The sequence below is a fragment of the Giraffa tippelskirchi genome, chromosome 12 (assembly GCF_054371585.1).
Source record: "Giraffa tippelskirchi isolate mGirTip1 chromosome 12, T2T-mGirTip1v1.2.pri, whole genome shotgun sequence".
Classification (NCBI taxonomy): Eukaryota; Metazoa; Chordata; class Mammalia; order Artiodactyla; family Giraffidae; genus Giraffa; species Giraffa tippelskirchi.
Window position 1 is genome coordinate 53,639,639 of NC_137286.1, and position 15,744 is coordinate 53,655,382.

Genomic DNA, 15,744 nt, shown 5'->3' on the forward strand with positions numbered 1-15,744 from the left:
ATAACAATCTCCCTTTAACTCCAATATTCTGAATATTCATTTTAGTTTTAATGTTCTTCATATAAATTTTGACAATGGAAAAGCCAGTAATCCAGCCCAACTATCTTTCTACAATGAATTCCTTCTTTGTAATCTATTCTTTGGTTCCAGATGAATGGTTGGCTAAAGATTTTCAAAGAATGAATGTTTAATATGTGGACATAGGTATACATTTAACTCAATCACTAAATTGTACTTCCTTGAATTTATACTGACATGCCCTCAACTTGCTTAAATCTTTCCAGTTCTCCCACCACTGCAATTTTTATTATAAGTTTCAAATAGCTGTTTGGATAAATAATATTCCCCAAAGAACATGCCTGCCATTGAACTTTTGGAGTTTCTAGATTGCAAGGCAGTCAGCAGTTCTGTGTAAAAGATCGGCTGTGACCAAGGAGTGGTGTTTGTGCCTAGGACGGTAGGCCAGCAGCACTGCTCTGCCAGTCTTGTGTGAAGACACCACACGCCTTACCCACCTAACCCATACTACAATGATTTGCACTCCTTATAAAGGTTGGTGAGAACCTAAGTCCATGCTGAGATTTGCTAAATGACATTTGACCTTTCAGCTCTAATATTTGGAATGATGTGTGCAGTAAAGGTAAAGATGTGTGGCAGCATGATATATGAGCCAGTAATAAAACTGATGAATCACAACTGCTAATAATTACTGAACACATTATACATCTGTTGCTCTTAGTTAAAAGTCCTGTGTAAAAAAAAAAAAAATGTGATTAATCCTCAAAAACATCCTAGGAAGTAGGAACCATTACCATTCTTATTTTACAGATAGAGAAGCTGAGGCACGGGCAACTTAGATACGTTATAGATTGGACAAAGGACCACTAGTAGGGCTTCCCAGGTGGCACAGCGGTAAAGAATACGCCTGCCAGTGCAGGAACCACAAGAGATGCAGGTTCAATCCCTGGGTCAGGAGGATTTCCTGGAGGAGGAAATGGCAACCCGCTCCAGTATTTCATACCTGGAAAATTCCCTGGACAGAGGAGCCTAGCAGGCTACAGTTCATGAGGTAGGAAAGAGTCAGACATGACTGAGCACACACACCCCTCTTGTAGGTAGCAAAGCTAAGATTTGAGCTGAGTCACTTGATATCCACACATTACCCTATCAACTACTCTCCTGTTTTCAGTTACTGAGTTATGGCCAACTCTCTGGGACCCCATGGACTGCAGCATCCCAGGCTTCCCTGTCCTCCACTATCTCCCAGAGTTTGCTCAAGTTCATGTCCACTGAGTTGTTGAGGCTGTCTAACCATCTCATCCTCTGCCACCCTACTCTCTTACATCTGTTTAAACCTGGAACATCCCACACTGTGCATTATTTTTTCCTCTGCCCAGAAATTAGAACCTCAATTTCTTATGTAGGGACTAGTACATGGAGGGTCTCAGCTTCTGCAGTAGGAACTCAAGGGTGAGGTTGAGATTTGAAGGTCCACTGGTTTTGTAATGGCTTTGCGTTCATCACTCCCTTATGCAGAGACCTTTGGGCTGAGGGTGGACGTGCAGTGAAGGGATACAAAGGAAAGGGAAGATGAAGAACATCAGGAGAGTAGGGGACTTAGCAGTTTGCTCTCACTCCCTGGCAGAGCAGGGACAAGAGAGAGTGACGGAGGAGTCCCTGAGAACTTAGATGTGTTGGCAGTGAGAGAGGTCAATACACTGTGACCCAGGCAAAGTATGAGAGCAGAAGTCTCTGAGACTAACAGTGCCCCTGGGAATATGGGGAACAACTGAACAGGCAGGTGAGACACAACATGTAAATACCAGCAGGGACCCCAGAAAGCCCTACACCTCATAGATCTTGTTTAGATGTCTTGGCTCAGAACGTATTCTAAGAATATCTTCCCTTGGAACCTTAATTGCTGGAGGCACCTGCTTGTGAATGATGCCTGTGATAAGCACAAGCGGATTCTCGTGTTTCTGCCTTGTTAGTGCAACTCTGGTTAGGAGTCAGAAGGAAAAGAAGAGAGGAAAAGCCTGAGATGGACTTTTAAGCCAGATTGTGATGGAATTAATAATCCTGAATTAATCCCAAATCACTACCTGTCATAGAGAAAATTTGGAATATAACAAAGGAAGCTACCCAAATCAGCACAATAACCCTCAGTGGAAAACACTGCTCTTACCGCATTAGTATCTCATTTCTCCCCTTCCTCTCCTTGTGGAGAAGGAGGTAGCAACCTACTCCAGTATTCTTGCCTGAAGAATTCCATGGACAGAGGCTGGTGGGTTACAGTCTGTGGGGTTGCAAAGAGTCAGACGTGACTAACTAACACAAATCTCCTATTGTAAGGCTCCTTAAGTATAGCTCCTGCCTTCCTTCCAACTCTTTAAAAATCGACTGCTGAACTCAGACAATTTCTGTTATACTTACTACAGATTTGAAAAGAATTCAGTAAGATTCCTTTCTGGCACTACACTTTTGGAGTCTGGGGGACTTTTAAAAAGTCGTGTGTGTGTGTGTTTCTGTGTGTGGAGGTGGGCGAAGGGTCATAGAATCTGTTGCTTCTAGGAATTTCCTCCGGCTATATGAACTATATGAAATATTTTTCAACCTCGGGCCTTAAAAAGTATATTATCTTAGAAAGTGATAAACTTCTTAATAGGAAATAGCTTAAATCATGTGAAATATTTGGCATTAAAAAGAGGTCCTCAATCAAGAAACACTGGGGTGGAGGGCAGCGTTCAAGACCCTGGACACTAACCATCTTGGGGAATGCCTCTAACATATGTCACATTCTGTAAGATGCTGATAGCGTTTTAATCTAAGTGCTTAGGGAGGAATCGGGCAAACAATGCCACAGACTATAAACTATAGTTTCTGAGACTTCCCTGATGGCTCGGTGGTAAAGAATTCGCCTGCCAATGCAGAAGACATGGGTTTGATCACTGGAGTGGGTTGCCAATTCCTCCTCCGGGGAGCTTCCCGACCCAGAGATTGAACCCACATCTCCTGTGTCTCCTGCATTGCAAGCAGATTCTTAACCCACTAAGCCAAATGTGGTGAAAAGAAAAGTCTTCATCATTCAAAAATGTCAGGCAGATAATGGTTTTTGTTTTAGTTCATTTTATACCTGAATAAAGCCTTTTCTTTTTTCTCTAAAAAGAAGGAGAAGGAGGAAGAAGAGGTCAAGGAGGCTCTCACTTCATCTACAATGTCATAAACTGATGGCTTATTGGTGCTTTGGGGGGGATATAAACTGAACACTTCAGGGAGATGGGACACATCTTTCTGTTGTTAAGTCACTACTTAGTGACTAAACAATATGCGATTCCATGTACTCTAGCCCACCAGGTTCCTCTGTCCATGGGCTTTCCTAGGCAAGAATACTGGAGTGGGTCGCCATTTCCTTCTCCAGGGGATCTTCCCGGCCCAGGGATCAAACCCAGGTCTCCTGCATTGGCAGGTGGATTCTTTATCACTGAGGCACCTGGGAAGCCACCTGGACCTGGATGGGCCTCTGCACCCAGGACCAACAAGACGGGGAACACGTATGTCCCACTGTAGTCCTCTTCTCTTGTAACTTCCTTGTTAGAAGTTCACCAATACTGAATGCACAGGTTTGCCTGAGGCAGGCACATTAATATGTGCAAAGTAAGGAGATAAGCACTAAACACCCCATCTCACAATAAGACGGGAGCATCCTGGGACAATTAGAAATGAGTTTGAATGGCTACCATCTTGTCTCAAATTACACTGCTTGATTCAACACAGTGTGTAGTAGAACAACGGACAATCTTTGAAGCCTCTGTTTTTTTTAAAAAAAAGTGTGTAGTGTTCACATAGGAACAAGAAGAAACAGCCTACTAGTTTAATTTCACAATTGCAATTTAGCACAAGCCCACAGATTTGACAAAGATAAATACTTTCCAGTATCATAAGTTTTATAAACAGATGTTTTTTAATGCCTTTATCTGTAAATCTTAAGCAGGAAAAAGTGATATGCTGTCATCAACCTCACAGAACTGGTTAGAGACTGTACTCCACGTGTGTATCCAATTCAGTCAGTAAAAATTCACTGGGAGTCCATTGCTACTTGACAAAATTGCTTACTTGACAAAAAAGTAAGAACTTGGGTTAAATTCTCACAGACCCCTGCCTGCTTGATACCTTCTCCCTTCCATCTTTTCTACTTCATCAGAAGTGATACATTATAAACAGACATATTTATCTTCTAGTGAATCCCCAATGGGTGAATGAAAGATCTCGACACCAACTTTAAGCTTTTCTTTTCTTCCTTCCCTAATCATCTATTGCAGAAGAAAAACTGCTACAAAAGAATGGATTTTTTTTAATAGCAAGCTCAATAAATCCTTGACACATTTTTCTTATTCTCTGTCCCTCTGCAAACATGACTCTCTCAAGATTATACTAAACTCAGCCCAAGGCTGAGCACCAGATTTGAACAATGACAAGTTCCCCACTATACCTTCACAGACCTTTTACTTTTTCTGCTAAGTTGAGAATTTCAATTTTGCCCTGAAAATAGAAATGGTAAAAAAGCATGCCTGCCACTGGGTATAAGTCAACTTTTAAAAGTTCTGACTGATACAACTGGCCTTTTTGATGTGTTATTTGATCTTTTATCCTAATAATTTGGGGGAGACTCTCTGCCAAATTTAGTTCATTCATAGCTGGGGTCAGGTGTAGTGCTTTGAAAAGGGAACAAAGAATGAAAAGAATATTTTTAGGTCAGTTGTCCCTAAATTTTGGATTTTCTCAGTAAAATATGTTTTTAAAGAAAACCTAGAGGATGAAAAGAAGATACAGATTCAGATTGTGTCAAGTACAGACATACACTCAGTTTAAAAATCCTCTTACTCTCTACTATTTTTTAATTTCAGAATAAAAATCTCAATAAAAAAATAGTTTAGAATATGAATAGTCAGCTCTATGTAGATTTTCCCCCTCTCATTCTGTTGCAGATTCATCCTGGTCATGGGGCTTCCCCTGTGGCTCAAGGGTAAAGAATCCACCTGCCATGCAGGAGCCACAGGAGACATAGGTTCCATCCCTTGTTTGGACAGACACCCTGGAGGAAGGCGTGGCTACCCACTCCAGCATTCTTGCCTGGAGAATCCCATGGACAGGGGAGCCTGGTGTACTACAACCCACGGGGTCTCAAAGAGTCAGACACAACTGAAGCTACTTAACATGCACGCACCTCCTGGTCATACAATAGTCTGCACCTCTGCTCTTGGGGACAATGACATCACGCAAAGAAACAGAGCTTTTGCTTACATTTTAAGACAGAGACCAACAGACCTGGCCTCTGATCCCAGGACTTTACTTTGCTAAATAAAAGACAATTCTATGAACTTGCCTCTTGAGAAAAAGAAGACAGAGACCAACAGACCTGGCCTCTGATCCCAGGACTTTACTTTGCTAAATAAAAGACAATTCTATGAACTTGCCTCTTGAGAAAAAGAACCCATTTTCCCTTCAGAAACTCACAAGTTCATTTATATTGCAAGTTCATCCTGGAGACAAAGAAAAATGTGAGGTACATTAACTACGTAAAAAAAACATTACTGATAGGTGTATCTGGTGGGTCATCTATTTTAGTTGTTATTGGTTATTTAGACCAACTTTGATATGGTTCTCACTTGACTCAGCACTAAAAATTGGAGACAAAAACGGTCTTCAATTAAATTCTAACCATTGTTATCTAAACAGTGTAGAATTATTGTGGACATTTTAATTTATATCTAGTTTATTAAGTTAACCTTGAACCAAAGGTTCAAAGGCAGTTCAACCAAAAGAAGTTCAAAAAAACTGCTTTTTGCAGTTACAAAAAGCAATCTGTCTTATTCCAAGTACAAAAACTCCATTCACCTATTTGTATTCACACTTTGCTTTTGAAAGATTTTCTTCATTTTAACATTTATTCTTAGAATCTTCACCACAACCTTGATTTAGAAGGCAATTTTGAGGTGATAAAAATTTCCTGGTGGCCTTCTATTCTATTTTGAACTTGGACTATTTGAGCTAGGCAAAAACCTGCCTTCAGAAAGTAATTGTAACCAATCAATTGCATTTTATTGAAATTAAGTGAACTCTGTAAACACCTGCTGAATATAAGGCATTTCTGGGAAACCTTCCCTTACTTTTCATACTGTCTGTTCTGTATAGGGAGAAGGCAATGGCACCCCACTCCAGTACTCTTGCCTGGAAAATCCCATGGACGGAGGAGCCTGGTAGGCTACAGTCCATGGGGTCGCTGAGAGTCGGACACGACTGAGCGACTTCACTTTCACTTTTCCCTTTCATGCACTGGAGAAGGAAATGGCAACCCACTCCAGTATTCTTGCCTGGAGAATCCCAGGGATGGCGGAGCCTGGTGGGCTGCCGTCTATGGGGTCGCACAGAGTCGGACACGACTGAAGCAACTTAGCAGCAGCAGTTCTGTATAGGCAGAACGGTTTCACCCGTTCTATGTCCTTTTATTGGAAAAATCGTCTCAAATTCTTCCCCACTCAAGAAAAATGAGTTTGGGATTTGAGTTACAGGGCTTCCCAGGTGGCACCAGTGGTAAAGAATCTGCCTGCCAACACAGGAAACATCAGAGACTCAAGGTTTGATCCCTGAGTCAGGAAGATCCCCTGGAGTAGGAAAGGGCAACCCACATTCCTGGAGTAGGAAAGGGCAACCCACTCCAGTATTCTTACCTGGAAAATTCCACCAACAGAGCAACCTGGCCATGGGGGTCACAAAAAGTCAGACACAACTGAACACACACACATCACTTACATCTAAGCCCTTCTCCACTGGATTCCCCTGCGGTTCCCTGGATGAGGCATGAAACTAAGGTCTCCTGGCAGGTGATCGCCCTGGGGTACTTTCCAAGTTTTGCTGGTCTAGAAAGACTACAACCGATCAAGTGAATCCCTTAGCATCTGGGATGGCTTTTTGTTCGTAAATTCTTTAATTGATTAGAGTGTGTGGCCCATATAGATTTTTTTTTAAATTACCAAGTATTTTACATGTTAATTTATACTGGGGTTGGAGAGGGATACTTTCAGAGAATTTCAGCACCTGAGAGGGCACGAAAATGTACTGAGTGGTGCAGGTATCATGCAAAACATTAAAGGGTGGGGGAGGGGTCGAGTGTAAAACCACTTCATTTCTAAATGGAGTACTTTAGGTATTCTGACCCCTAGTTTTGTATCCTGCTTCCCTGGTGGCTCAGACAGTACAGAGTCTGCCTGGAATGCAGGGGACATGGGTTTGATCCCCAGTCTGGGAAGATGCCACATGCTACAGGGCAGCTAAGCCACAGCGTCTGAGCCCACGCACCCTAGAGCCCTGCTCTGCAGCAAGAGAAGCCGAGCTAATGAGGAGCATCTCACAGAGCAGCCACCGCTTGCGCAACTAGAGAAAGTCTGTGCGGTCCAAAACAAACAATAAAAAAATTTTAAAAAGGCTTGCAGAAAGAGTACTTTTCACAAACAGACTCAGCAGGCAGCCTTTTGATGAAGGAGCGGCTCACCTGGGCACCAGCATCTAGATGATAATGATGGGTCAGCTACCTGGTCCAGCTCCACCTACAGCAGGTTCCAAACTGTGGGCCTTTGGGTCCACCTGGACTGTGTGCTAATTTGGACAACAGAGGGTTGGCCCCATCACACCAAAGTCATCATTTAAAAATGTACAGAATTCACATCAAAATCTGAGTAATCAATGTCTTGAAAAATTAGGCGATCTGGTAAAATTGGGCCAGGTTTCTCACAATTCCTTCAATAACAGATCTTCACAAAATCATCCTACTCAGACCACTACTGAATCCTTTTTCTGTTTTTTGTAGGTTTTTTTTGCCATTTTGTTTCATTCATTAATATCACCTGCCTGAGGGACTTCCCTGATGGTCCTGTGGCTAAGACTCCAAGCTCCCAATGCAGGGGAAATTTTTTATGCTATTCTTTTTCAGTTTGGTGTCAGAGTTATTACTAGCTTCAGAGAATGAATTATAGAGCCTTTTTACTTTCCTCTAACTCCCTGAAGTATTATGTATAAAATGGGGATAATTTATTTCTTGATTTTTGCAGAAACATCTGTTCCAGAAGAGGCTTGTATTATTTGGGGGATGAACTTTTATTTAGTGATTTTTAAAAAATTTTAATGATTAAATGTCAATTCTGGTTTCTATTTCTTCTTGACCCACATTTTTAAAATTATATATATATACAAAACATGAAAATTGAATAATTATAACCAGAAACAGATAATTTCTAAAAAGTAATCCATTTATCTTAGTTTTTAATTAATTAGTATAAATTCATTCATAGTGGGCTCTTACTAGTATCTGCATTGTATCTAACTGTGCACCCTCCCTAGTTCTTAATACTGTATAATTGTACCTTTTCTTTCTTTTCTGGCTTAATCGCATCAGAATTTTCCATCTTATTCATCAATGCAAGGTAAACAAGCACCTCTGATTTTTGAGCAATTACTTTCTATTCTACTAATTTGTACTCATTTTTTTTTTCTTCTTTCTGAAGTCTTTGGGTAAATTACCTTTGTTAAAACTTTTCCTTAAGGTAGACACTTAGCTCATTCATTCTGTCTTTCTTTTCTAATAAAGATTCTACCTTTAGGTGGATTCCTACAACATTTAATATGTCTTTTCATTATTGCCCAATTCTAAATAATTGCTTAATTTCCATGAGAAAGTCTTTGATTCATGAACTATTCAGATATGTGCTTTACATTTCCAGGTAAGTAGGTTCTTCTGGCTATTCTGTCATCATTTTCTAATTTATTGTTATCAGACATTGGGGGCTGTATGATAGGAAAGCTGTATTAATTGTGGAAATGTGATTTCTGGTCTAAAACATGTGCTCGCAGCACTGTTTACAATAGCCAGGACATGGAAGCAACCTAGATGTCCATCAGCAGACAAATGGATAAGGAAGCTGTGGTACATATACACAATGGAATATTACTCAGCCATTAAAAAATACATTTGAATCGGTTCTATTGAGATGGATGAAACTGGAGCCCATTATACAGAGTGAAGTAAGCCAGAAAGAAAAACACCAATACAGTATACTAATGCATATATATGGAATTTGAAAGATGGTAACGATAACCCTATATGCGAGACAGAATAAGAGACACAGATGCATAGAACAGTCTTATGGTCTCTGAGGGAGAAGGTGAGGGTGGGACGTTCTGGGACAATAGCATTGAAACATGTATATTATCATACGTGAAACAGAACACCAGTCCATGTTCGATGCATGAGACAAATGCTCAGGGCTGGGGCAATGGGATGACCCAGAGGGATGGGATGGGGAGGGAGGTGGGAGGGGGGTTCAGGATGGGGAACACATGTAAACCCATGGCTGATTCATGTCAATGTATGGCAAAAACTACTACAATATTGTAAAGTAATTAGCCCCCAACTAAAATAAATAAATTTATTAAAAAAAATAAAAAATAAAATGTGCTTGAAACAAATGCTGTTTCTTCATATCCTCTGCCATTTTTTTCTACTGGTTTGTGCATTTCCTTCTTATCAGTTTCAACATCTCTTTGTGTAATTGAGACGTTAACTCTCCCTCTGCTATCTGGGTTGCAAACATATTTTTCCAAATCTGTCATTTTTCTGTTGACTATGTTGAAATCCTCTTTCACCTTAAAAATATGTTTATTTAATATTTATAGAAGGTTATAGAAGAAAACTTACTTTTCTTTTAATGCTTTTAGGATTCTCTATTGCCCAAGACAGATTCTAGCATCGTAAATGTGCACATAGACTCCTATATGTTCTTGAAAAATTTTTACACATTTTTATCAGGGTAAGATCCAGGTTTGAGAAATAAATTTCATATAATTTTAACTGTCAAGAGATCTTTTTTAAGTAAAAATACAACCATAAAGATTAAATACAAAGTTGAATATTTGTTCAAAACATGAAAAGAATCACAACAGAATAAAAATTTTAATACATTGACAAATTCCTGAAACATCCCCCCAAAAATCCAGAAGGATGACATTATTTTTAGTAGCTGACAGCTGAACCTCTCTCTATAGTCCTTTTACTTTCTTACATTTTTTGGCTTCACATTTTTTGATCACCTCTCCATATAACTGCAATTATATAATATTTTCTACAGAGAGAATAAAAAGAAAAGTCTTCCGTTTAGTAGAGCTGATCAAAAATTGTTTTCTTATTGACAGTCAAGATGTGTAAACCATATGAATTCAGACACAATCAATACTCACTGTAGGACCACTACATGGTTGTCATTTCAAACAGGAAATCTGAAAAATGCATTTCATTCAATTCTGGCAATGACATAAAAGAAAATATGGTGCCTTTGTAATCATACACACTGTATTCTCCTGTTTGTTCTTAGGAAGGGAGAGCTATCATTTTGACTACGTTTGATACTTCAATGAGAACACCATCTTCCACTATCAATGCTTGATTAAAGTTTCCACACATTGAGTTCTGGCCCCATGTATTCCAAATCTTGTTTCTCCTCCACTGCCCTTGTTCTTCTGGTGCCAGGTACAGTAGGATGTGATTAGAGCGTGGTACAACCCATGGTCCCGTATGTAGTGAGAGAATGCTGAGTGGGTCAGCGTGGTAGACAGTGCTAGCTTCCTAGAGGCTGGTCCTACCTACAGGCCGGTACCACTAACAACACAAAATAATTACAAACCACAGACATATACCCCACTAAGCCTGAACTAAAGAAACCTAAACTTATTCTGCTTTGCCTCTGCCAGATCTCATAAACTCTTGAGTGTTTTTTTTCCAGTGCCATCTGATAAGAAAGATATAGATGGGATGGGGAGGGAGGTGGGTGGGGGTCCAGGAGGGGGAACACATGTAAACCCATGGCTGATTCATGTCAATGTATGGCAAAAACTATTACAACATTGTAAAGTAATTAGCCCCCAACTAAAATAAATAAATTTATAAAAAAAAAAAAAAAAGAAAGATATAGAAAGAAAAAGAAGAGTGAAAAGTAGGTGACCAACTCGTCCCCGTTTGCTAGGAACTTTGCTGATTGTAGCACTGAAAGTTCAAGGTCCCTGGAGCTCTCTCAGTCCGGATCGCAAGAAGGACCCCGTGGGGCTCCTGAGTACAAAAGCCTTTCTGTGATCCTCATTTCTTGATTACAGGAAATAGGCTTCATTCAGCCTCCATGACCTTCCCCGAGTTCAACACTTGCTAATAAGGAAACGGAGGAGATGAGGAGACAAGGGAGGAGCAGTCAAAAGAAACAATAGTGCAGCCTTGGGACAGGTCCTGACAATAGTGCAGCCTTGGGACAGGTCCTGGTTCTCCCTCAAGGGATATTTATAACAATATCTTTGCGCTCTTTTGCAGATACTGAAACCCCAATCCCGTGGGAGAAATTAAAGGTATGCTGGTGGCTCAGTGGTAGAGAATCTGTCTGCCAATTCAGGAGACAAGGGTTCAATCCCTGGGTCAGAAAGATCCCCTGGAGGAGGAAATGACAACCCACTCCAGTATTCTTGCCTAGAAAGTCCCATGGACGGAGGAACCTGGCGGGCTGCAGTCCATGGGTTTGCAGAGTCAGACAAGACTGAGCATGCACGCACACACATAAGCACATAGACACCAGACTACTTGGAACCAGAAGGTTGATGATGCTGACTCCCACTTACCTCAACACCAACCAATCAGAAGCATGTCCACCAGCTGATCTTTGAACAATTACCATAAAATTCCTCACTACCCCCTCCAGGTGGGACACAGAGTTTTGAGGGCATTAGCCCACGGTGGTCCCCTTTGTCTGGCAAAGCAATAAAGCTTTTCTTTTCTACTTCACCCAAAGCTCTGCCTCCAAGATTTAATTCAGTGTCTGGGTACAGAAGTCAGATTCAGCTTCAATCCCTCCCGGGCAAATGGGAAGGCTGATCGCTCTAGGAGAGAAGAGGCAGTGGTCTTACTGTTGGTGGATAAAATAACTTTGCTTTATGGGCACAATGGAGGGGTCTTTCCTAGGGAGTTAGATGCAACCCATGCAAGTGAGGGACTTAGGTTCAAGTCAGGGGCTGAAGCTCAAGTTCCAGTATGTGTGTGTGTACTCAGTCGCTTCCAGTCCTATCTGACTCTTTGCAACCATATGGACCATAGCCCTCCAGGTTCCTCTGTCCATGGGATTCTCCTGGCAAGAATGTTGGAGTGGGCTGCCATTCCCCCAGTAGTCTCCCAGTTCAGTTCACTCACTCAGTCGCGTCCAACTCTTCGCGACCCCACGGACTGCAGCACGCCAGGCCTCCCTGTCCATCACCAACTCCCGGAGTTTACTCAAACTCATGTCCATTGAGTCAGTGATGCCATCCAACCATCTCCTCCTCTGTCGTCCCCTTCTCCTCCCGCCTTCAATCTTTCCCAGCATCAGGGTCTTTTCCAATGAGTCAGTTCTTTGCATCAGGTGGCCAAAGTATTGGAGCCTCCCGATAAATACTTAAATTTAAACCTTGAGTCTATCTCCAATTTCTGTCTTTAAGTTGTTACTTTGTCTGATATATATTTTCAAATTGCATTCTTTAATTGTTATTGTCTTCCTCCCCCAGCTGCCGTGCTCCTGAGATGGTTTGCTATGTTTCTATGTCAGCATTCTGTGACTCCAAGGGACCCCTTTGAAAGTCCCCACGTGGCAAGGGCTCCAGGAGTGCTGGGAAGTGATACAGCTTCTGGCCACCTGCCCCCCAGGCTGGTAGAGGAGAAGCAGAAGGCCTGTCTGCCCCACACTGAGGATCGTGATGTTAGGGAGCCCAGCGTCTCTCTCAGGTCCCAGGTCTATGCTGCTCGTGTATGCTCAGTCACTCAGTAGAGCCCACCAGGCTCCTCCCTCCATGGAAGTTTCCAGGCAAGAATACTGGAATGGGTTGCCATTTCCTTCTCCATGGGATCTTCCTGACCCAGGGATCAAACCCACGTCTCTTGAGCCTCCTGAATTGCAGGCAGATTCTTCATCACTGGGGCTTCCCAGGTGGCACTGGTGGTAAAGAACCCACATGCCAATGCAGGAAACAAGGGTTCGATCCCTGGGTCAGGAAGTTTCCTGGAGGAGGGCATGGCAGCCCACTCCAGTATTTTTGCCTGGAGATCCCATGGAGAGAGGATCCTGGAGGGCTTTTGTCCATAGGGTCGCAAAGAGTCAGACATGACTGAAGTGACTTAGCACATACCCGTGTCTTTGCTTCTGTTTCACGTTTTGGTTTTCTGGCTGCATGGTGTGTGGGATCTCAGCTTCCTGACCAGAGATTAAACCTGCTTCCCCTGCATTGAAAGACAAAGTCTCAACCACTGGACAGCCAGGAAAGTCCCCACATCTCTGCTTCTTAAATGGCAGTGGGATGACTGTGGATGCTTCAAGGGCCTCATCAGTTTCGTCATAAGAAACATATAGCAAAGAGCTCAGTATGGGTTCCCTTAGGCTCACCTTCAGTTTTTTTGATTCAGCCACTAGATTAAAAACTTTGCCAGAGATACCAAGGTTCGGGCTGTCATTTGTACTTGCCATACTCGGGAGCGGCTGAAACATAAACTCAGATGCCAATGTATTCAGTTGCAGTGGGCACCATCTTTGGCACGGTAACCAGCATGAGTTACTCATCCTCTCTCAATGGACAGTGTGCTCAGAAAACCTCATCTGGAATCAGAACGTTTCAAGAGAGCAAAGGATGGGTGGGGCATTTCAAACAGTTAAGGAGCAGGGAAACGGCGTGGACATTAAGCCACCCACATCCAGGTTCTAATTTTGGCCCCAGTTACATAAAGTCGTGTGGCCTTTTAGCACAGGAGTCCCCAGCCCTCTCCCTTCCTCCCACCCCCACGAAGTGAGCCCCAGGCGAGCCGAGCTTCACCCGCCGCTCCCATCACACTCTCATTTCTGCTGAACCACACCTTCCCCCAACCCCGCTCCCGCCACCCTCACCCCTGGAAAAACTGTTTTCAGGGAAACCGGTCCCTGGTTCCGAAAAGGTTGGGGACTGCGGCTTTAGCGGGGATCTTATTCTTTCCGAGCCTCTCAAGCCTCTCCTGTATAATGGGGATGATAAAAGTTGGGTTGGTCTAAAGAATAAATGCTGCAGCTGGTCCCAAAGATGGTCTCATTTCACATTCACAACCGTCCTACAGGGTCAAGACAACTGGACTAGTTTCACCAATGAGAAGAGAAAGGACCAGGTGTCATGATCCCAGGGAGAGGGTGCACTGGAATTCAACGCCAGGTCTCTGGCTGCCCAGCCTCCTTCCAGCTCTTCCCAAGACACTCTCTGCCCCTCCTTAGAGGATGTGGTCACAGGCCACTAAGTAATGTCATTTTTCCTGCCCACATTAGCATTTCAGACAGTATAAAGACACTGTGATTTGCTCCAGTCATAAACGTCTACAGAAAAAGTGCCAAGATACAATTCTTCCTCCCAGCAGCCTTGATCAGGGCGGTATATTCAACATTTCCCCCACCATTTCTGTGATTTCATTATCATAGCAAGGGGGACAAGAAAGCCTCATAAGACCTCAGAGATCTGTTCAATGTCCCCTCAGAATCTCATGGAGTACTTAAATTTTTATAATTTTCAATCTAGATAAAGGAAAACATTGAGAAAGATGTACATAAATTGCTAAATCAGAACCCAAGTTGGGTGGAAAGGAACTCCAGAGTTTATTAAATAATTATTGCCATCTCTCCCAACTCACCAATTCATCCTTTTTTAGTATAAACCTTTAAGAAACCTTAAGTATTAGCCTTTGGGGCCACCAAAATATGATATTCCTAGAAATGACATATTTGTGTGTTCTTTTTATGCATTAGGACTTTGTGCCTTACTGGCAACATGTGGGACTTGTCATTGTAAAATCTGGGCTAGGATGTGAGTTTCCGAAAGTACAACCTGTCCAACCATGCACAAGTTTCTTCACCCCTTTGGGGTCATTTATAAATGAGACTAATGGTTTTATCTCACCAGTCTGTTGCAGAACATAAATAAATAAATTAGCAGATGTTAACATAACTTAATAATATAAACCTATTCTACCTATGGACTTCCCTGGGTGACTCAGTGGTAAAGAATACACTTGCTAATGCAGGAGACAGGAGTTGGATCCCTGAGTCAGGAAGATCCCCTGGAGAAGGGAATAGCAACCTACTCCAATATTCGTGCCTAGGAGATCCCATGGACAGAGGAGTCTGGCCTAGGGGGAGGGTAGATTTGGATAAAGATGAGAAAGGGGTCACCCTGGAATGTTCAATTAACACACACACAAATACACACACAGGTGTTGATATCCCATCAATCTGGATTAAAACCACAACTTTATCACATACTAGCAAGATACTCAGGGACTTCCCAGGTGGCTCATTTGGTAAAGAATCTGCCTATAATGCAGGAGACTGGGGTTTGATGCTTGGATCAGGAAGATCCCCTGGAAAATGAAATGGCAATGCACTCCAGTATTCTTACTTGGGAAATCCCATGGACAGAGGAGCCTGGACAGGTGGGCTACAGTCCACGGGGTTGCAAAATGTCTGACACGAGTTAGCGACTAAACAACAACAGCAAGTCAATCTAAATGAGATGCCAATGTATTAATAAAAAATGAGCTTAATACCTACATAAAAATGCTGTGAACGTAAATTGAATAATAGTCAGGAATGGAGGCAAGCTGACATAGAGAGGCAGGGTCTGGGC